The sequence below is a fragment of the Pelophylax lessonae genome (assembly GCF_965119305.1).
Source record: "Pelophylax lessonae genome assembly, chromosome: 1".
NCBI classification, from domain to species: domain Eukaryota; kingdom Metazoa; phylum Chordata; class Amphibia; order Anura; family Ranidae; genus Pelophylax; species Pelophylax lessonae.
In genome coordinates, this window is record NC_138768.1 from 873,342,791 (window position 1) to 873,367,372 (window position 24,582).

General features: G+C 40.6%; 1 pseudogene across 1 annotated transcript; it reads left to right on the top strand.

Moving 5' to 3' along the window:
• Positions 1-9,927: 9,927 nt before the first annotated feature.
• LOC309544759 (EPM2A-interacting protein 1-like) lies at positions 9,928-10,547 on the top strand (annotated as a pseudogene). Its single transcript has one exon. The product of its transcript is annotated as an EPM2A-interacting protein 1-like (transcript).
• The last annotated feature ends 14,035 nt before the right edge of the window (positions 10,548-24,582 follow it).

A 24,582-nucleotide genomic window follows, 5' to 3' on the forward strand; every position in this document is an offset into this window, starting at 1 on the left:
TCAGCATCCCTGTGGATGAGTTGGGATTTAAACCTCTGGAATCTCTGGTTCCTGGGCAGACTATTGGGCAAGGCCCGGCCGGACTGTCAACCGACAGCACCTAAACCAGTCATTTCTCCAGGAAGATGGGAAGAGCGCCCAGGTGGCTGACACTTTCAGGACCCTCCATATCAAGGCCAACCATTCACATGGTGGTTTTCTGGCAGTTTTAATAAAGATTCACCAGCATTTACAAGCGCTAATGACCAAGCAGATCAGTGCAGCCTTCCACCTTCAGTTACTTTCAAATAATCAGAATTGTCAGTGTTAGAGTGCCTTAAACTATCTGTTGTAAAAATAAGTTGTTTTTGGGTGCTAAGGCCTCATGCTCACCGGACTTCATCAAAACACCAATAGAAAGCTGCAGCTGTAGAAGGAGTTTCCCAGCATTTTTGCAATAACGATTTTTGGCAAGACTATGCTCCCACCAGAGTTTATGGCTCAAGAATGCTGATAATAGCCACGTTTTGTCAGCGTTTTTTTGGCATTTTTCAGGGTTTTTAAGCTTTTTTTCAGAGTTGGAGAGTTTTTTGCAGCTGAGAGGCTTCACTTTCAAGCTAGAAACCGCCCCTGCCAAAGGCTGCTGATAACAGCCTGCGTGTGCATGCCGGGGACACATAGGAGAACATGCAATAGACACATAGGAGAACATGCTGGGAGACATAGGAGAACATGCCGGGAAAACATAGGAGAACATGCCGGGGAGACATGGGAGAACATGCCGGGGAGACATGGGAGAACATGGAGGGGAGTTTACTGGCTGCAGAAAAAAATGTCAGATGCCATAAACAGCCGCTGTAAAAACTTCATGTGTGCATGAGGCCTTATAGCTACAGATATTAGAAAAGGAAGACTTTGATTGGTGGCCAACCTGGCACACAGACACAAGAACCGTTCATACATGAGGCCTTCTGTGTGCACAAAACACGGTTCTATTTCTACACGACCCTTCTTACAGCAAGGTAATAAAGATTTCTATTTTTCAAAGGAAACCTTGCTTATTTATCATAAAAAAAACTCGGCATTCTATAAACTATTTTTAAAACCTTAAAAAAAAAAAAAGTGACAGTTTTCCTGCTAAGTACCGTACCTGCATGTCATAAGCATTTGAATAAAAGTTACCATACTGAAATCAAATCTGATGTTTTTTTCATTTTTATTTGGTGTGCGTGTGCATTGGAAGAGGGGTAGTCTTATACGGCGAGTATATCCCAAACTCTATATTTTAACTGGAAAAGTTGGGGGTCATCTTATACGTCCAGTCGTCTTATATGCCGGAAAATACGGTACTAAAATTATTTTATTTTTTTTCCTTCTCAAAAATTTTTTCTCAGATAATTTTTCACCCCATGACGACGTCCAATCGGACGAAACGTACGTCGGGTGGCGTTCTAGGTAGCGCGTGCCGCAATCCTTGGAGGAGACAGGACGGCCATCGGTTTGGTGGTCCACGGACAGGACGCCCTTAAGACATCTGGGAGGTCTCCATGCCCAATCACTACATGCGAGATTTATCATGATCTTTGTGAGTACCATACATTTTCTTAGAATAAAGCATTTTAAACAGTCTACGCTATGAGATGTTCCTTCTCTCCCTGCATATTACATTTTATCGTGAGCATATCAGGAATATATTGGAGAAGCCTTCACCCACTACTGGTTATGCGCAATTTTTGATCTCTGTCACGGGGATCAACAACTTCTGGTAAGAAGTAAGAACTATTGGTGTTGGAGTGCTGTCTGGTGGCGGTTTTCTGCTTGAGAAGTCACTTTTTGAATGTGGAGACGGACACATATGGACTGTCATCTTATTGCTTTATTCACATCTTTAAGTGGGACTGTCATGATCAAGGGTTTCTAGCGCCACAGCTTTGTTTTTATTCATTTTAATCTGCTACAATTCGGATTAGTGTGGCTGCTGGACCCATTTTTGTATATTTGCTGTTCTTACAGTTATTTTACCTTAGAGCAGCAATCTTTGTATTTCAGATAATTTTTGCACAAATTTATTTGTACTTTATATTGCAAGTATAATATAATTTATCAGCGCTGAATTATATATTTAACAATAATTAATAATAGGCCATGTCACTTCCATTGTTGTCTTTGCCTCTACTTCAAAGACGCTCCCTTTTAGTTATGCAATGAAGACGGCCATCTGTTCAGGGATGTACAATTTTCCCAGAAGATGACCTGGCATAATTAATCCCCCCCCAGAGAGGAGGGCTATCAAGAGGCTGAGTTATGCCAAATATAGGGGATGGGAAAATTGTCCAATCCTGAATGAGATATGGCCAGAAGGGAGGAGAGGGGTAAGACAGCTAGGTAGGAGAAAAGACAGAGTTAGATATATATTTTAGGTAAGGCTGGAAGGAGAAAAAGTCTCTGAATCAGCAGACTAGAAGAAAGATTTTGTGAGCATGGTAACTATGGAATCTACCTCTTGCACTTATATCTAAATGTCTGTCCTATGTGTTGTCTGTCTGGCTGTTTGTATCTTGATGTTTGAATATGATACTCGGTATTCATTCATTTAACCTATGATTTCTTCTTTTTTCTGTACTATAGATAGATTGCTGTGTAATAGTTTAGGCCTCCTTGCTATTTACCAATACATTTCTGTTGTTGTTTTAAAGCTTTCACTCATGGTCAAAGAACTCTCATTTAACCCAAACCACGTCTGAGATATAATAAATCTCAAAATATAGCTTACGGGTAACATAATGATGTACCTCAACAAAGAAACAGCCATGATTGTGGTGTCTACGTTATCCTTTATGGATGTGCAATTGTTGGCAATTTTTCACTTAGCACTGTAAACAACGCAAGAGCAAGAGCATGGATCTACTCCATCCTGCACAAATTTGAGCCACCAAGAAGTAAACGATTTAGACTCCAGAGAAAAACTCTACAAAAGTATGTTGAGAGGCTACAAAGAACATTTGTCAAAGTGTGAATTATCTGTTATTGAGAAAAAGTTTAGCCAACATTTTGGAAGACCTAGTGATTTTGGGTAATGAAGAAAAAAAAATCTTCAGGCACCATGCAGTACGTTGGAATGTCCAAAGGATCCTGATGACTTCATAACCCAACATGTTCACTGTGAAGTGTGCCAACAAAGATTTGATCATCCATGTGCAAAGTTTACAGATGATTCTGGCACTTTACCAATAAAGAATTGAAGGAAAGGTAAAGAGATTTACCGTTTTTGAGTGTGTATACTAAATTAATGTAATCTTAATGAGTGCAATTAGTATATGAAAAAATAACAATATTGAAACATACAAAGAACAACAATTTTTGCAAACTTTGAACAGGCAGGAAGAGACATCCCCTGAAACAAGAAGTAAAACTAGGAAATACGCGGATTGATATTGGTCTTTATGTCCAGTCCCCCCTTTCCCCCCCCCCCTTCGCTTCTTCTCATTCCCCCCCCCCCCCTCCCGTCTTTTTCTTCCCCCTTTCCCGTGGTTCGACGTTGTCCGGGACTGGCTGCTGTGTATTTTATGAATCTAAGTTTTGTGCCCCTTGACACTGTTTGCTTGGTTGATATATACTGCTGTTGTTTTGTGGTATTTCTCTTGACGCCTGTAATATGCTGATTGTATATTCTTACTTTCTGTTTATGTACTCACGTTTTCTCTCAATAAAGCACTCCTTGTTGTTAAAAAAAAAAAAATAGGAAATACATACAGCACATAAATAAAATTCTACAAAGGCAATTTCTATATATAGACACAAAAAGTGCAGAGCTAGAAATTGTGGTACATGAATAAAAAGTGCCTAGTGCAAAAGACTTATAATTATCACAAATTTATATTCTAAGTGAATATAAACATTAAATACATATAAAATTCATACATATAAATGTGTAACATGAGTTAAAAAATATGAAAAAATTCATGACTCTTAGACTTTTCCCACCATCAATTATTTGGATACTATATGCCATTTTTATGCTTTATGGATTCGTTTTAACCTCAGGCAACGTGGGGGGTTCTTTACTGTTAGGGCTACAAGATTGTGGAATTCTCTACCACAAGAGGTGGTTTCTGCGGGTAGTATGGTGGCTTTCAAAAGACTCTTAGACGTACATCTCAAGGATCAGAACATTCAGGGGTATGTGAGATGATTACGGCCACACACATCTACACAGGTTGAACTGGATGGACTATTGTCCTTATTCAACCTCACCTACTATGTAACTATGTAACATCCATAAAGCATAAAAATGACATATAGTATCCAAATAATTGATTGTGGGGAAAAAAAATTGTATAAAAGACGAATTCCGTGATCCAAATAACCATAGAGTCCCAATGTGCATCTGAGAAATGGAATTAATCCAGTGATCCATCCAGCTGATGTGCAATCACCAACATATAATAAGGATGCATCCCTATCATATTTTGGTGATTGCACATCAGGTGGATGGATCACTGGATTAATTCCTTTTCTCATATGCACATTGGGACTCTATGGTGATTTGGATCACGGAATTTGTCGTAATTTTTTTTCCCACAATCAATTATTTGGATACTATATGTTTATTTTTTTTATCATTTATGGATTCGTCATGAATTTTTAAATATTTTTTAACTCATGTCACACATTTTTATGTATGAATTTATATGTATTTAATTTTTATATTCACTTATATTTATCACAAATTTATATTCTTAGTATTTTGCACTAGGCACTATATAATGATGTATCACAATTTCTAGCCTTGCACTTTTTTGTCTATTTTGCATTTTGGTTTGTCTGTTGGCCTGTGCTAGCTGCTATACCTTTTCATTTATTTATTTATTTTAGCGCAGGTTTTCCTGGTTTTTGAATTTCTATATATACATTGGAATTATTTATCAATTTTAAATATCTTTTTATAGCTTTACCCTAAACATTCCACCCACACTGGTAATAAAAAAAAAAATACCTTAAAACATTTGCCATATAAAAAGTAGGAGTAAATAGGTTGTGTATATAGACCTTCATATTGACAAGCAACTTTTTTTATACAACTCCACCCACTTGCTGACCAGGCCTTTTCTGGAACTTTTTGTTTACCAGTTTAAATTTCTATTTTTTTGCTAGAAAATGACTTCGAACCCCTTAACATTATACACATTTTTTTCAGCAGAGACCCTAGAGAATAACACAGCGATGTTGCAATATTTTAAGTCACGCTGTATTTGCGCAGCGGTCTTTCAAACACAATTTTTTTGGAATAAAATCCACTCTAATGAATTAAAAAAAAAAAACTCTTAAGTTAGCCCAATTGTTTTCTATAATGTGAAAGATGATGTTACGCCGAGAAAATAGATATCCAACATGTCATGCTTTTAAAATTGCGCATGCTTGTGGAATGGCTACAATCTACGGTACTTAAAAATCTCTATAAGCAACGCTTTAAAAATGTTAACAGGGTAGCTGTTTAGAGTTACAGAGGAGGTCTAGTGCTAGAATTATTACGGCAATACTTCACAACTGTGGTTTGAACACCGTTTACATATGCGGGCGTGACTTACATACATATGCGTTCACTTCTGCGTGTGAGAATGGAGGGACGGACGCTTTACATTTTTTTTTTTTTTTTTTTTTTTTTTTTATTCTTCATTTTCACATTTTCCCTTTATGTAATTATTTTTAGCACTTTTTATTACTATTACAAGGAATGTACACATCCCCTTGTAATAGAAATAAGCATGAACATGAAGAGAAAGTGGCCGCACACCAAAACGATGACTTGATAGCAGCAAAGATTTATTTGTACAAATCTGGATACAGGGTACAACAGAATGGAAATGGTAGACGCGTTTCACACAACCAACAGCGTGCTTGTTCACTATTTTACTGGTGGTGAACAAGCACACTGTTGGTCGTGTGAAAGGCGTCTACCATTTCCATTCTGTTGTACCTTGTATCCAGATTTGTACAAATAAATCTTTGCTACTATCAAGTCATCATTTTGGTGTGCGGCCACTTTCTCTTTATGTTCCTGTTATCCAGAGGCGATCCGAGGTCCACCACCCATGGCTGATTGTGGATATAGATCCACCTGAGCGGTGTACATCTTCTTTTCAATAGAAATAAGCAGGACAGACACTCTTTATTGAGAGATCTCTAGTGTTAAAAAGACCTCAGATCTCTCATTTACACTTAAAAGCAAAAAAAAAAAAACACTTTGACTTTATATATGAAAAGTAACGCTTAAAAAAGTGTACTCCCCGCGCCTAAGAGTATTTAAATTATGGTGTTTTAAAATTTAAAAATTATAGTGACAATCTGTGAATATAGCAGCAGCAGTAGTATAAAAATTGTATATAAAAAGAATAGTCCTGATAGGGGCTATCTACAGTGCTTGCTAAATATAAATAAATGTGCAAAGGATATTTTGCAAACAATATATGCAAATGTGATTTCAATATTTTCATATCATTTTATATATAAAAATCAAAATTGTGACATAAAAAAGCATAAAACATTTGTAATTATTTAGAGTTCATCTCGTGATATAAATAAATAAAAGTGCAACAGGTCCAATTTTCTGTCGTTATTCCTTGCTTCAGGAAAATGGATAATATAGTGAAAGTGCTCAGTGATATTAATCCACAATTATTTATAGTGATTTATTGTTGTAAAGTGCAGGTGCTGAATTTCTTCTTCCCGTGATATGATTTAAAAGATGGGTGACTTACCAGATGTAATGGGTCTCATATATCATACGATATTGAGACCAATCACGCTTGTCGGTAGATCCTCTTTTAATGCCTCCTGGCTGTGCTGATGGTGATTTCCTCCTCCCCGCTCCATAGGACAGCATATAATGTTGTTTTAAAAGGAAAGATAAAAAGCTCCAGATGGTGTGATATCCTTTTTTTAAAAAGGGTTTATTCCCATAAAAATATCAAGGTTTCAAGCAAGATAAATAGCAGTATTCGGCAAAAAAGGCTTTTAAAATCCCGTGACTATATGGTACAACTATGCAGAGTGGCGAGCGGAGTTAAATCCGGCTTGCGCTCCAGTGTACGTCACGCTGTGCGGTCCACGTTCTGACGCGTTTCGTCACATCCGGTGACGTTTTCAAAGGGTGTGACTGTTGACTTTAACCAAAAAAAAAAATCCTCTCCTTAAGCCTAAGACCAGGAAGTGACGGTAGACGTTGCTCTGGTCCTCCAAGGGCACAGAGTCGAGTGGGAGCTTTATTGCCCTCACTCGGCTTCTTGCCTGGCCATCGGCCGCATCGGATCGCTTCGGGGCTTACCAACCTCTTCGGTCAGCTTGAAAAAAACAACCAAATCAGCCGCTGGAACCACTTTTAAACAATGCAGAAATGCCCAAGGTACAGGTATTATAGTAGTATTTTATTGGTTTTATCCATCTAGGGCAGGGATCCTCAAACTACAGCCCTCCAGCTGTTGCGGAACTACACGTCCCATGAGGCATTGTAAAACTCTGACATTCCCAGACATGACTAGGTATGATGGGAATTGTAGTTCCTTAACAACTGGAGTGCCATAGTTTGAAGATCCCTGATCTAGGAATTAGAATGTGTATACTTACTACCCTCACTACCTCCTGTGTAATGGAATTTCCATGTGTTCTTTCTTCCAGATGGTGCTTTCTATCATATATAGGGACTGTGACAGACTCAACAGGGACTGTAGGCTAGCTCCTTGCCCACTGACTATGGGCCTGGTCATATTATAAAATGCAGGAGGACTGTGGCGGTACTCCCCGTCACTGGGAGTGAAAGACAGATATTTGGGGGACACTGAGAAAATGGTTTGGATAACTTCAAATGGGAGAGTAATATTTATCAACAATATCTCTCAAGAAATATGAAGATTTAATCCCACTTTACACTGTGAGGCCTATAGCCTGTTGCCATGAAGTCTGACACCTAAATAATCATAGCAAAACGTAGATGTGTATTCCATGTACTTCAATGTAGGAGACTGACAGACTGTCATTGGCAGTCTTGTCCTATTGTCTGTTTTGATGTGGAATGGGGATTGTGCTAAGTCTGTCTGTCCCATTGTTAAATGTTAATGACCTCACATTGTTCTGTCCAGATGGCTAGATAATTAGTTCAGGTAAATTCTGTTTCTATATACAATTTCGTCTGCATATAATAATGTAATCAGGCAGAGGAGAGGGATTGTGTACACTGTATGGGAGTGACTGAGTGTAAAACTCTGTTTTTATTGAATTATGAATTTCATGTCCTGTTCCCCACAAGGTCCACATGGGTGGTAACCTTGTGGGGGAAAACTGTATAAAAGAGCAGCTCTACCATTAAACCTTGAGTTCTACTTCACCTCAATCTAGAGTCCTGTCTCTTATTGGGGGAATCTGCTACAAGGGATTGCTATGCCCTTCATACTCCCTTGAATAATCACTAAGCTCTTGTAAGAGCTTATTCCTGTCCCTGCTTCACTCTCTGGGTTCACCCACTGAAACCTGGATCGTTTTCGTAGGTCCAGGGTGGGTAGGAGATGGCGAGACCCCAACTAAGCTGCGGTGGTTATGGTGTCTGCTGGAGTGCTTGGAGCCCTCGGGAAGCACTAGGAGGATCCGTCAATGGAGGTACCCAGTCGGGGTACCAGGTGATCCGTTACAAGGAAATTATTACATTTCACATTATTACATTTCACCCTAGAATTCTCTAAAATTGCTTATATTTTACAGGGATGTTGGTACTCCATTAAACTTTACTATAGCCCCCATTTTCTTTCAACGATTTTTTCAGGGTGGTTCAAACACCCACACTAACCTAAATGGTTAGGGGCTCATTTAATTATGGTGTTAAATAGTTTATGCAGTATAACTTATTAATAAGCCTATGTCCTTGGACTGTACTTTAACAAATTGTTGGTTTTCAAACCATTAGTATGTTTAAACTTTTTGCTTTTTTCTTCTAACTTTTTCTTCATACCCAATTTGGGATTGCCAGCGATTGATATGTTTAGCCCAATGAGAGCAGAGGAGGAAATGCTGAACAGCTACTGTGGTGAGTCATGGCTAGGATTTGTGAGTGAGGTCCACAAAGCAAGATTTGAAAATGTCTTGCAGGAAGTGGATATCGATAGATATTTTATAAGATTACAAAGGTTAGTAAAAAAGAAAACACGACTATATGATGGGATAGTCCCTTGGGGCTTACGCATTAAAATCTTTCCTAATATTAGAAAAATTGAACCCTTGCTTAAACAAGCATTGGAATCTAACTTACAAATGTGTTCTATTGGTATGATGCGGGCTTTAATAGAACAGTATGATACAGACATTGAGGATGTAGATGTTGAAATTTTGACATTGCAGGATGAACATAAAAACATCACTACAACCTTAAATTATGCTGATAGAAATCATAAACTTAGAAATCACCTCACAAAGTATGCCACTGACCTAATCAAAGGAAAGGAGAATAAATACATGAGGGATAAAAAATCCTATGACTGTAAATACGCCTATAAATGGAATCAGGAAAACTTCAAACCACGAAAAAGTTATCCTAAACCCAATTTTGAACTTCCAGGAACTAATCTTGATGGCATTGGCTCTGATTTATCTTCCCTTTCTTCAATGTCTTTTGCACATTTAGGCCCACATCCCAGTCAAATACTGGGAGATTCCAAGAAAAGAAAAAAGGAAGAAAACACATCACTGTCTGATAACTCCAAGAAACCCTCTACATCAAGGATGGGCAAACTATGGCCCGCAGGCCATATACAGCCCGGCGGACCTTTTAATCCGCGAGTGTGGGATTTTAAAGAAGCGATTGATAAATTTTTGGAGTTAAAGGGGAAGTCTAATGATTTTCCGGAGCTGAGCGACAAGAATTGGCTGTGTGACTTTGCGTTTGCTGTTGACATTTTTTCTCACATGAATGAGCTTAATGTCAAGCTACAGGGAAAAGACCTGTATGTGCATGACATGTATAGTAATGTAAATGCCTTCAAAGCCAAGTTGACTTTTTTTTCTAGGCAAATTTCAAAGAAAAACTTGTCTAATTTTCCCACACTAGCCACAAAGGAAAAGGCCATCCAAAATGTGAATAAATATAGCAAATCACCAAATGACCTGCATGAAGAATTCTGCCGTCGGTTTTCAGATTTTGAAAAAATTGAAAAGTCACTTCAGCTGGTGGCCTGTCCCTTGTCACAAGACCCAGAAACAGCACCACAAGAAGTGCAATTGGAACTAATCGATCTGGAATCTGATGCAATCTTAAAGGAGAACTTCCGCTCTCTTCCACTAAAAGAGTTCTATGCCTCACTTAAAGATGACTGTTTTCCAAACCTCCGGGGGATGTTCTGGCCTTGTTTGGCTCGACCTACGTGTGTGAGCAGACGTTCAACGTCATGAACATCAATAAATCCTGTCACAAATCCCAGTTAACTGACCAACACCTCAAATCTATTCTGCGAATTGCAACAACAAAGCTAACTCCTGACTTTGATGCCCTAACAAAAAAGGGAGACCAACAACACTGTTCCCACTAAAATTGAAGGTACTATTTTATGAAAGAAATACATTGCATAAACGTTTTGTAAAATAACTCTATTTATGCTTTTCTACCTTAAATTAATCTAAACATTTAATGTTACAAATTTAAATTTAATTTATATTAATTCACACATACACACCATCCATCTACTCTTGGTCCAGCCCCCGGGTCCAATATATGAACCCATTGCGGCCCTCAAGTCAAAAAGTTTGCCCACCCCTGGTCTAGATCTTTCAGAAGAGCTTTGGCACATTCAAAGTCTACTACCTCAAGAAGTCACAGCACCCCGCCATACACTCAATTTCATAGTGAGAAATGGCCTGACTGACACATTTCCAAACATGTGGATAGCATTTCGGATTCTATTAACAATTTTGGTTTCTGTGGCGTCAGGAGAACGCAGCTTTTCCAAGTTAAAACCCATTAAAACATATCTGAGATCTCTCCACCTTTTACAAAACTTGGTCCCTCTGGCTGTCTTTTACAGAAACTGCTGCTTTCCTGGACATCATAAGGCCTACTGTACCCTACCCTCACACCAACCCTTGTCTCTTATTGCATTATCTATGGCCTTTATAGAAATAATTCCCCTTCTCGCCCCCCCCCCCCCCCATTACCTGTCTAAAATTATTATGGTCTACAATTACTGATGTTTACTGGTTACTCACATGGATGTTTATCACTGACTGTGCACTGTCTGTTGCCTGATACGATGTAGTAACATACATACTTTTGTATATGTTCTTCTGAATTTAAAATCCATTTATTTATTATTTTTTGGCATTGTATATATTATTGCATTGGCTAGCGTTTAGATTCCCTGTGTACTAGGCTTACTTCTGCCCGGTCTTATGACATCACTTCTGCCCGGTCTCACTATCCTTCTGTGAATTAGGCTTACTTCCGCCCGACCTCATGACTTCACTTCCGCTCGGTCTTATAATATTCTCTGAATCTAACTATGGGCAACAATGCAGCGTCACTTCAGCTCCCAAGCGGAAGTGATGAGGTGACAGACGTTCCGTGAACTTCCGGGTCACAGACGCCAGAACAATTGGCGGCACGCCCTACACACTATATAGAGGGCCCAGACATTACACACAAACAGGCAGCAGACTATTCGGTACGGGCATAAGAGGTATGGAACGAATTTCTTTCTATATATAGTACTTTAAAAAATGTCACAGATCTTTATAGCTGGATATTAGAAATAACACTACATACCCTTATACTTTTTAAGGAATGTCCTCTGAGAGGAGCTCACCACTACTCCCTCTGACATCCTCTGCCCCCCCCCCTTTCCACTATGACCAAAGGAGCGAGTACTTGCCTGGGGATAAATAAATAACTACCTGCCTGGTTAACCACACAATATCCCTTATGAGGTAATCCAGATGCTGCTACTGCATAGTAATGTGTATTACATCTTTACACAATTATACAATACCATCCTCTGACATTTTTATCTTTATAATTTTTTTTTTCTCCTCTTTTCTATTCTCTCTTTTTTCATTAGGATGAAATATATGGAGGTGGATATGGTGATTTAATGTCATTTTGGCTATAGTATTGGGGCACCATAAACGTATACTTATACAGCGTGTGCTTTTCGTATATATACATGCACATGTACCCCAATACTTCGTCTACATATATATAACACAAAGAGGGTTTAATCTACGATTCCACTATCATTGTATTTCTATATATAGTCCACATTTTGTATACCACTTGAGTCTATTCATGGATCTGCCGGCTGCCCCATGATTTTACTCACGAAGGGTCAGTATGCACTATACTTATTGATCATTGTGACTTGTTATATATATCACACAGCACACAGCAGGATGTCATATATTGTGTTACATGATAATTATATATTGTATACTTATTGCACTACTTTTTCATATACCTTATAGAACACAAGTTGGTTTCTTGGTCTCTTAAGCCCTGAAGAAGCAAAACCAAGCGAAGCGCTTTGGCTGCGTAGGGACCATTTTCCATCTCTCTTGTTGAGACCCGCCACTTGGTTATCTTTATTCATGTTCTTGTTTTTATTTTTATGTCATTATATGTTACATGTATCTATGTCTTCAGAGCATGTTTGCACATGCTTTTATATGAGTAAATATTGATGAATAAACATGCCTTTTTAACAAATCTGCTGTGTTGTATCATATTCTGACCATCTCATTCTGGCCTACAAAACCCCACTTTTTTCCTTTTCTTTATTTTTGTGAGAAAACCGAAAGGTTTAAACTTTGAATATGATGTATGTCAGGGTTATTTGGGGAGATTTAATTTCACAAATAGAAATGAAATGTCATATTTTGATCTGTATAGAATTAGCAATGACATTCATTTTGTTAAATGTTGTTGAAAGTTCAAGCCTCCTTTAAAAGTGCATATTCAACAGGTTTTACTCCAGACATGCTGTGTTGACCTAAGGTAATAAATAAATAGTCTGTTGACTTTCTTTAAGATAAAGACTAGCTGACAATATACCAAGGTAATCCTGTTTGTGTGAGATCATAAAATGAGTCAGTATTTTTCTGTGTTTAAACCCATTTAAAAATAGGATTTACAGATGTTATAATTAGGGTTGAGCGAACACGGACTGTATTATTCGTGTTCGTACCTTTACCGTACGTAATTTTTGTTACCCGAACACGGACACGAACAATTTACTGTATATTCGGGTAAAAATCCGTGTTCAGTCGTTTTATTTCCGGGTTTTGCATGCTTTGGCGCGCTTTTCATGGCGGGCTTTCAACAGCCAATCAACAAGCGTTTAACTGGTGTACATAAGCCATCCCAGCCATGCCTGCAAATGTATCAGTAGCTGTGATTGGCCGTCTGAAGCATGTGACCAAGTCTTTATAAGTTCGAGGCGTCATTCTGCTGCTTAGATCAGGGAGAGAGCACACATCAACGTGCTGGCTGCTGATTAGGGACAGACAGGCAGGAAAAAAACATTTGTGTCCGCATAGAATTGAGGGACAGGTCGGAGTGTTTTAGGCAGGGCGAGTTTTAGGCATTTTAGGGATAGAGTCTGCTGATTTTTAGGGAAAGTGTGTTCTACAAACTACAATCGATATTGCTGTGTGGGGTGGGGTCGGCACTTAGTCCCGATCTACGATCTCTTATCAATCCTGTTAGGGATAGAGTCTGATGATTTTTAGGGAAAGTGTGTTCTACAAACTACAATCGATATTGCTGTGTGGGGTGGGGTCTGCACTCAGTCCCGATCTACGATCTCTTATCAATCCTGTTAGGGATAGAGTCTGATGATTTTTAGGGAAAGTGTGTTCTACAAACTACAATCGATATTGCTGTGTGGTGTGGGATAGGAGATAGGCAGGTGTCAGTGATCCACATCCATTTTGCTGTGTGTGGGCTGCAGTGAACACAATCTTTTTGGAGTGCAGTGAACACAATCTTTTTGGGGTACAGTGAACACAATCTTTTTGGGGTGCAGTGAACACAATCTTTGTGGGGTGCAGTGAACACAATCTTGGTGCAGTGAACACAATCTTTTTGGGGTGCAGTGAACGAAATCCTTTTGGGGTGCAGTGAACACAATCTTTGTGGGGTGCAGTGAACACAATCTTTTTGGGGTGCAGTGAACAAAATCCTTTTGGGGTGCAGTGAACACAATCTTTTTGGGGTACAGTGAACACAATCTTTGTGGGGTGCAGTGAACACAATCTTTTTGGGATGCAGTGAACACAATCTTTTTGGGGTGCTGTAAACACAATCCTTTTGGGGTGCAGTGAACACAATCTTTTTGGGGTACAGTGAACACAATCTTTTTGGGGTGCAGTGAACACAATCTTTTTGGGGTGCAGTGAACACAATCTTTGTGGGGTACAGTGAACACAATCTCATACTTCTGAAGATTTGAGGGTGCTGCCTGTTCCATACTCCTACTCCTCATCCATCCTTTTAGGGGTACAAACAATAGTAATTGGGGCCTAGTGTGGTTGTGTACGTGTGAGATACATACACTTTTTTTGATCATATTTCCTATTCCGCTATTCAATAAAAACCTTTGGGGATCAATTAAATTGCGGGATAGTCTGTGTTGGTACGTGTGAGATCCACCTTTCCAAGTTTTTGAGGTTCATCTCATACTTCTGAAGATTTGTGGGTGCTGCCTGTTCCATACTCCTACTCCTCATCCATCCTTTTAGGGGTACAAACAATAGTAATTGGGGCCTAGTGTGGTTGTGTACGTGTGAGATACATACACTTTTTTTGATCATATTTCCTATTCCGCTATTCAATAAAAACCTTTGGGGATCAATTAAATTGCGGGATAGTCTGTGTCGGTACGTGTGAGATCAACCTTTCCAAGTTTTTGGGGTTCATCTCATACTTCTGAAGATTTGAGGGTGCTGCCTGTACCATACTCCTCCTACTCCTCATCCATCCTTTTAGGGGTACAAACAATAGTAATTGGGGCCTAGTGTGCTTCTGTACGTGTGATATACATACACTTTTTTTTTTATCATATTTTCTATTCCGCTATTTAATCAAAACCTTTGGGTATAAACAATTAAATTGCGTGATAGTCTGTGTCGGTACGTGAGATACACCTTTCCAATTTTTGGGGCGCATCTCATACTGCCGAGGTTTTGAGGGTGCTTCAGTCTGCCTCCTGCCTGCTCCTCCTACTCCTCTTCCTCATCCTGCCTTTAGGGTACAAAAAATTGTAATCGGCGGGGCCTAGTCTGTGTTTGTACGTGTGAGATACACCGTATTATAACATTTTTCCTATTCCGCTATTCAATAGACACCCTTTTGGAGTGTAAAAAATTAAATTACGGCATAGTCTGTATCGGTACGTGTGAGATACACCTTTTAAATTTGTTTGGCGCATCTCCTTCCCCCGCCAAGGATTGCAGGGCGCTTCAGTTTGCCTCCTGTTCCTAACTCCTCCTACTCCGCTTCTTCATCCTCTACCGCCTCCTCATCCGGACAGCGTAACACCTTCACCACCAACTTCAGCACGGCCAGGGGTAAACGACAGCAGGCAGTTTTACAACTTGCCTGTTTGGGGGACAAACCACACACCGCGCAGGAGTTGTGGAGGAGCATGGAACAGCAGACAAATGAGTGGTTGCTGCCAGCGAGCCTCAAGCCCGGCCTGGTGGTGTGCGATAACGGGCGAAATCTCATAGCAGCTCTGGGCCTAGCCGGTTTGACGCACATCCCTTGCCTGGCGCATGTGCTGAATTTGGTGGTGCAGAGGTTCCTTAAAAACTACCCCGATATGTCAGAGCTGCTGCAGAAAGTGCGGGCCGTCTGTGCGCACTTTCGGCGTTCTCACCCTGCTGCTGCTCGCCTGTCAACGCTGCAGTGTAACTTCGGCCTTCCCGCTCACCGCCTCATATGTGACGTGCCCACAAGGTGGAACTCCACCTTGCACATGCTGCAAAGACTGTGCGAGCAGCAGCAGGCCATAGTGGAGTTTCAGCTGCAGCACGCATGCGTGAGTCGCTCTGCAGAACAGCACCACTTCACCACCAATAACTGGGCCTCCATGCGAGACCTATGTGCCTTGTTGCGCTGTTTTGAGTACTCCACCAACATGGCCAGTGGCGATGACGCCGTTCTCAGCTTAACTATCCCACTTCTATGCCTCCTTGAAAAAACAATTTGGGCGATGATGGAAGAGGATGTGGCACAGGATGAGGAGGAGGAGGAGGAGGATGAAGAGGTAACATTTCCAAGGCTTTCAGGGCAGTCATTCGCAAGGGGCTCCGAGGGTGGGTTCCTGCACACACAAACGCCAGGGACACAATTGTCCAGCAGGGGCACAGTTCTGGAGGATGAGGAGGAGGAGGAGCTGGAGGAGGAGATGGAACCATGTTCACAGCAGGGTGGCACCCAGGCCAGCTCATGGCCATCACTAGTGCGTGGCTGGGGGGATACAGAGGACACGGACGATACACCTCCCACAGAGGACAGCCTTTCGTTGCCTCTGGGCAGCCTGGCACACATGAGCGATTACATGCTGCAGTGTCTCCACAACGACCACCGAGTTGCCCACATTCTAACTTGTGCTGATTACTGGGTGGCCACGCTTCTGGATCCCCGTTACAAGGACAACGTACCGTCCTTAATTCACTCACTGGAGCGCGATCGCAAGATGCGCGAGTACAAGCGCACGCTGGTAGACGCGATGCTGCTGGCATTCCCATCTGACAGCGGGGCCACAGTGGAAGCACAAGGCAGAGGAGGAGGAGGAGGTTGCCAACGCAACCAGGGCACCGCCAGCACCTCAGAAGGCAGGGTTAGCATGGCCGAAATGTGGAAAAGCTTTGTCAGCACGCCACAACAAACAGCAGCACCAGCAGCTCAGATGGAACGTCTTAGCAGGAGGCAGCATTTTACCAACATGGTGGAGCAGTATGTGTGCACACGCCTACATGTAGTGAATGAGGGGTCTGCCCCCTTCAACTTCTGGGTCTCCAAATTGGGCACATGGCCTGAGCTTGCCCTTTACGCCTTGGAGGTGCTGGCGTGCCCTGCAGCCAGTGTATTATCTGAACGGGTATTTAGCACGGCTGGGGGACGTTATCACAGACAAGCGCAGCCGCCTGTCCAGAGACAATGTGGACAAGCTCACGTTCATTAAAATGAACCAGGCATGGATCCCACGGGACTTTTCCGTACCTTGTGCAGAATAGCAATGGATACCGACCTTACCCACCCATTGTTACATTTTTGCTCTCACTCTTTTGGGGTGCACCCTCATTTAAAATTTGTGAAAAGAAGCAGTGTTGGCTACCTCGTCCTCCTCAGGGCCAGATTAACGTAGGGGCTATTGGAGCTGCAGCTCCAGGCCCCTACCTTTTATATAGGCCCCGGGTTGGCCATATTCACTGTTACCGCTCTTCTGTCACTTGTAAACACAGAAGTCTGGCTTCTATGCTCACTTCCCCAGGCAGCACCCTCAGAACCTCCCCACACAGCGCGAAGGCCGGACAAGGAGGGACAGTTGCCGATGCATGGATGTGTTTATGGGCTTCAGAGACAGCATCCCATGTTGAATTAGGAATGCATGGCTGCACCCTTCCTCCTCTGGGTGCATGCCAAGGCACGGCCCTTAAGGCCCTTCAAAATCCTCAGCACCAAGCCCATGATGCTGTTAATCCGGCCCTGGTCCTCCTCCACCGCCGCTTCCACCTACACCGCCCATAGGTGTGCGCAGCCTATTGCATTAGGGTGTGCACCCCAAAGTTTAAATACACATGCATGTGTTTGCCTACATGTACATGGCCCGATACATTACTCTCCCTGCTGGCAAAGAGAAATAGAGCAGAGCAGGTCCGAGGGAGATCTTTCCCATCTCCTCACTGGCAAACAGAGTGATAATGCTATGTGCCCTAGGTGATTAGGGTGTGCCCAGGCACACCCGGCACACCCTGTGCGCACGCCTATGACACCGCCACATCCACCACCACCTCAACCTCCCTCCTACTCCATACCGTGCTATTTCTCATACCAGACAAAATCTAATTTTTGGTAACAAAGCCATCATGAATAAATCTAAAAAAGAATTCTCCACACCTAGAATAATTCTCCAATACACAGAACAACACCAGTTGATTCGCAAGACAATTGAAAAATATTGGCATCTTTTACTTATTGATCCCAACATCAGTCCCTTTGTTTCGGAAAAACCGGCCATAACATATAGAAAATCAAAATCCCTGAGGGACTATTTAACACAGAGCCAATTTGTCGGCAAATTTAGAAACGACCCCTGCAAAAGGTTTGGCACATTCTCCTGTGGCGGGTGTAACCACTGCCAACATTTAAACACCTCTAAAAACATTAAACTTCCAAACGGCAAACCATTTAAACCCACCCATTTTGCAAATTGCAAAACTGTGGAGGTAGTATATTTTCTCTCTTGCCCTTGTGGCAGTTATTATATCGGAAAAACTAAACTACCGTTCCACAAACGCATCTCAAGACATATTACAAGTATGCGCAAATGCGACCCAGATCTTCCTCTGGGAAGACATGTGCGTGATACACATGCAGGCCACTTTCCCGGTCCAAAATTCTTTGTCTTGGACAGAGTACATCCCAATCCCCGTGGTGGGGATTGGAATAAGGTCCTACTACAAAGAGAAACAAGATGGATACTATACCTGGAGGCAACCAAACCCCCAGGTTTAAATGACATGGTGAGCTTTAAACCCTTTTTAGAAGGGTTTTCCTCAGGAGGGTGGGAACAATGATCGAGATTATTAGATCTATTCCAACTTGTACCCCTTTCCTAGTTTAGATATGGTTGTGCACCTGACAACATCACACGTGAGCACCCATACATAACTAATTACAACGTGAAGACTCCTCTTTTCAATAAAACTTTGTCTAAACGAATTGATAAGGCCTTATGGGGGTGAGAGTGGCAATTAAAATTTAGACCTTTTAATGTTACATAAGGCAAACTGCTAATATTACATATTTACTGTAACAGTGATGTTTTTGCTGTAGCACAGCTTTACACTTCTTATATAGTGTGGGCCCTTCAATCTCCCTATAGAGGGCCAATACAATGTTGACAGCGATATGTCAGTCAACAGACTCTTATATAAGACCACATCTTCACGCACAGCCTATCATTATCCCCTGCGGTATAATAGCAGCCTTTTAATATGTCAGCCCTCACCTCCACATACTCACCACAATAGAGTTACCTCTGTTTCAAACTCGGTGGGTGTTTTATACATACTCCTGCGTTGTCCACATCCTCCAGAAATAACCATATAATTGATAACTATATCAATCATCAACATCTTACAACTGAAGAGGTGTTGTCCGCTATGTTTTATGTTGGGATTTTACTGTTGCCTGTGGCTACTCAGTATTGAGATATAAATTCTTCATGAGTGATCTAAACTATCTCTACAATTGTATAAACTGTTAGTACTGTCACTGTTATTCAACTTCCTTACAACTGAAGAGGTTTTGTCTGCTATGTTTTATGCTGGGGTTTTATTGCTATCAGTGTTGATACATAGATTCCTGATGAGTTATCTAAACTATCTCTACAATTGTGGAAATTGTCAGCATGTTGTAATCCAAAGGGTTATGTCCAATATGATATATACTATGTCCACATTGTTGTTGCTGTTATCCAGCTTTGTTACAATATTTCCCCTTTTGCTGTATGCATTTTGTTTTTCCATTTGTAATACATCAGACTCCTGGGACATTGCTGGAACACCTCCCCAAAATAATGCAAACTACTGAGACAATATTTGAACTTTATATGTCCCCTCTTTTCAAGCCCCTTTCCCTATAGTTGCTTCTGTTCTCAATTCTTTCCATCCTTCTTCTATCTGGTCTCTATTTCTTTATGTGGCGGTTGCTGGTTTGGCCGTGATCACCCCCGGCGCAGGTAGGGGGCGCTCCTCTCCCAGGAGTCCCCTGTTTTGGGAAACTCACTCTCTTCACAGAGCAGTGATGTACTTCCCTTCCTGCGTCGGTTGCCGTGGTAGCGCGGCATCCCCCACCTCCCCTCCTTCCGGTTGGGGGCGGGTGCCGCGCTCCGACGGCAGATGACTCTGATTGGTCTCTTTCCAATAGGTCGAAGAACGCGACTCCACTGCGCAGCCGCTGGCGTCCTCCGGGACGCCTTATAGCGGACGGCTCAGTGGACACATTTGCAGAGGATGTCCACGCCGAGGTAAACAGGACGAAGGTAAGTACACCGCTACGATTTTCTTCCCTCTATGCCCTGTGTATTCGGCACCATTACGGTACACACTAGCATGCTATTAGGTCATATCACAATATGCTCTATGGTATCCTTCTCCTATATACTCTGTACTAATGTGGCACCTTGACACACCTGTGGGGCATACACTTCATTACTCACCACGGGCTCATGTCCTTAGTCCTTGGTCCATATGCATGCTCTATGCTCCTTCTCAGCAAGCACTTCTTTCCTTGTCTCTTGACCACCACGTTATCTTTCCCTAGACACGGTTTGAATATGGCACTACAATCATCTTCTTTGCTATGTGGTTTCTTGTGCTTGTCTATGCCTTATATAAACTATTTTGGATCCGCACTCTATTTGATTTGGATTTTTACTTACATTAAGCTCCTTTGGGCTATATACATCTATATGATACATAAAGATATGCAATGTGCATTTCAGCACTCTCCATATCACTATTTATATTGGAGACATCATTAAGACAAGCCTTTATACCCTGTCTAGCTTACCCTTATACAGGTAAATTTTATTTCCTGCCTTTTTCATATTAGTGGGGATTTCATAATGGTCTTTACATCTTGTCTGTACCCACACGTTTGCATGATACCATTTCATCTCTTCTTGGTATATTCACATCACTTTATCTTTCAACTCCTTCACTCGGATGGCTCTTGTCCCCTTTCGGACAACTTAACCCCATTTCAATTCCCCTTAACGGTCTATATACAATCACATGTATTTCCTTTCAGGATAATATCCACGTCTGACAAACGTCCTACTCACACACTTTATCTACCTCTTGCCACGAACAAAGCGTACTTATATGAGGTATGCCAAGAAAAACCTTCCTTTTACCCAACCATTGTGCCCCTTTCACACTATAAGTTTTTGAAAAGTTTTTTATATATACATCTCCTTGCTTTACTATTCTAGTGATCTTTGAATCATTTGAGTGACCTCAACCACTCATGGAAAATTTGGACCAATGATGAGTCATTGTGGTGCCCACGTTTTGGTCGGCTTCCGCCCACTTTGTTCTACTCTCTTCTTTTCCAATGAGTAATGATCTCCTCGATACCAGACATCCTTCTCTCGGTTGACACCGATGTTAACTGACAGTCCAGTTGCCCCTACTAAGAAAACTGTCTTGGGTAGGTACTGACCTCTAAAGATGAAAAATACTAATTGATTTTCATATATATTTTTCACAATGAACTGTTTGGTCTATGTTCTGTACAGTCTATGAATTTTGAAATACTAATATACAATTTATGCCCATATATAGGTAAATATTGTGTATTGAACTCTGGGTGACCCCTGATGAAGGGTTTCTAAACCCGAAAGGCGTAGGGTCTGTTCCGGTTCTTCCTACCAATGATACCCAAGGGTCTTCTGTACGGATACTGGTCTGTCAACACTTGCGAGTCTTTTAAATTTGTTGTGTCCAGTTCATTCTAGACATACATGTTTGTGTAATTAATTTTTCTTGTTTTGTTTTCAATAAATCTGATTTTATACGCATACCAATCGTATTCTTATTCAGTGTGTGAGTGGCATTTAAAATCCCACACCAATGGGGGTACTCTTCTTTTCTCTCCATATGGGCCTCGTCCTTCAGAGATGAAGAACATTGTTTAATTTTTCTGTTTTTTTTTGTTGTTTTAAGTTATTTCCCTATCCACATTTGTTTGCAGAGCACTTGCCATGCTCTTAATTACGTTTTGCTGCCATTTGCAGCACTCTAGCCCTTTCCTTTGGTGTTTTAGAGCCATTTTAGTGCCTGAAAGTTCGGGTCCCCATTGACTTCAATGGGGTTCGGTGTCCGGGAAAAGTTCGGCAAAAGTCCGGGACACGGACCCGGACTTTTTTTTAAAGTTCGGCGGAACACGGACATCCAGGTGTCCGCTCAACTCTAGTTATAATCTTATATGTAACATAATATTATCAATGAAATATATACCTAAATAATATACATAGATATGTAGAAAATTTATATATATTATAATTGTTTCATATTTTGCTAACTTCTAACTTTACTGATTTTGATGACTCATCTCTTTATGTCAAGACAGACTTCAGTAAACATTTGTAAATTGTAAGATGTAGATAGCATCATAAAATTTTGTTTGACCTTGCTAGACTCCAGAAGATCTGGATTGTAAGCTACTGGTCAATATAAAGGTTCGAAGTTTATTTGAAGACAAATAATGCTGCTATATTGTTATATGCCGAAGCTAAGGGCAATGCAATACTGCCATCACTGGTCACTGAATGCTACTACGGTAATTGAAGTTTTAGGTTAGAAAGTCATTTCCAATATATATATATATATATATATATATATATATATAAAATAAGATATATTAAATATTAGAATGGTGTTACCAAGATTAATTCTTTATTCAGATGCCTGGTGGATATGAAATGGACATGTCATAGATGAGAGCATGGTTACATTATTATGTTGTTTTATAATAGTGTTAAATGGAGAAATCTTTATTTAATTTTAATATACTGGTTGACCAAGAGGTGTCACCCTATGACATCACCAGTTAATGAATAAGATATTCCAACCAATGATGATCATGTTACTCCCTCTGGGTTTAACTTATGGTAATTTTAATAGTCCTTTGCTCTATACCATATAAAAGCCCAGATGAGAGAGACACATGAGACATGACATTTTGCCCAATATACATCACACTTACAACATACACACTACTACAACCATGCACAGACTCATCTACACAGACTTCATTTCAATCTGCCATGTATCTGAACCTTTGAGGGACGCCAAACGAAGTTCCTCCCTAATTGGCCACCATCTTGGAAATGCAGCCATCTTAAGGAACCTGGTAACTACTATTCTAAGCTAGCGGCCATTTTAAATATGGTAAATATGCCTTGCTGTTTATTTGATTATTATTCAATATTGTTTATGTACTTCCTTAAATGTTTTACATTTCATATTTATAGGGTAACGAAAGTACAATCCCAGCCGTATAAACCATATGTAGATTTTTCTATAAAGGGATGATTTTTGTTTTTATAACATTTTTATTAATATCAGATTTAGCGCATTATTTGCTTTTTTAAGTCTTCCGTTTTGCATGGCTTATTCTCACTTCATGTAACACATTTTAATGAATAGGTATATGGAGGTTTTTTTTTTTTGCCTTTTGCGAGTGACAGATGTTTACCATTTTATTGTGGTCTCTTTTTTTCTTCCCAGTTATTTCTCTCTTTATTGTGGTCCATTTTAGTTTAAGACTTTATGATGTTTTCATTGTAATATGTATGTTTCACTTAGCTGTGGCTTGTATTGATTGCCCCTCTTTTTCTCCCCTTGTTCTTCCCTTTATTGTCTCGGAGTGCACGGAGGGGCTTGTGACAATTGAGATATTTGCATTCCTTTAATGGGGTTATGTTGATATACAAGGTCTACCCTCTGTACACTCTGCGACAACTGGGTCGTGTCCTCTGTATTCAAGTTTTACTTCATTTATTTCGGGCAACCAAACACATAAGAGACATGGAGGATCTCAGCTATGAGAAAAGATTAGAGGAACTGAATTTATTCTCTCTTGAGAAGAGGAGATTAAGGGGGATATGATCACCATGTATAAATACATAAGGGGTCCATATAGTGAACTTGCTGTTGAGTTGTTCACTTTAAGGTGATCATCAAGGGGGAGCTCTTTACGTCCAGAGGAAAACAGATTTCATCTCCAAATACGGAAAGGTTTCTTCACTGTAAGAGCTGTGAAAATGTGGAATAGACTCCCTCTAGAGGTAGTTTTGGTCAGCTCACTAGATTGCTTTAAAAAAGGTCTGGATTCTTTCCTAGGTGTACATAATATAAATGGGTACTAAAATTTTTTTTACGGGAAGTTGATCCAGGGAATATCCGATTGCCTCTCGGGGGATCAGGAAGGAATTTTTTTTCCCCTGCTGTAGCAAATTGGATCATGCTTTGCTGGGGTTTTCTTTCGCCGTCCTCTGGATCAACTGCGAGTATAGGCTTGTGTATATGGGATTGTATGGTTGGGTTTTATATAGTTTTTTTTTTTTGAACGAGATGGACTTGTGTCTTTTTTCAACCCGACTATGTAACTATTTTTGTTTTACTTTGTTTTTTGTTTTTCTTCTTCCATTCTGCTAAAACTTTTGAGAATCAGTACTGCTTGGACCTTGATGAAGGGTACATACCCCTAAATATCTATTAATGACCCATAGCCGGTACTTAACCATACTGCCTGGAATGTTGTTCATGAGTTGCAGT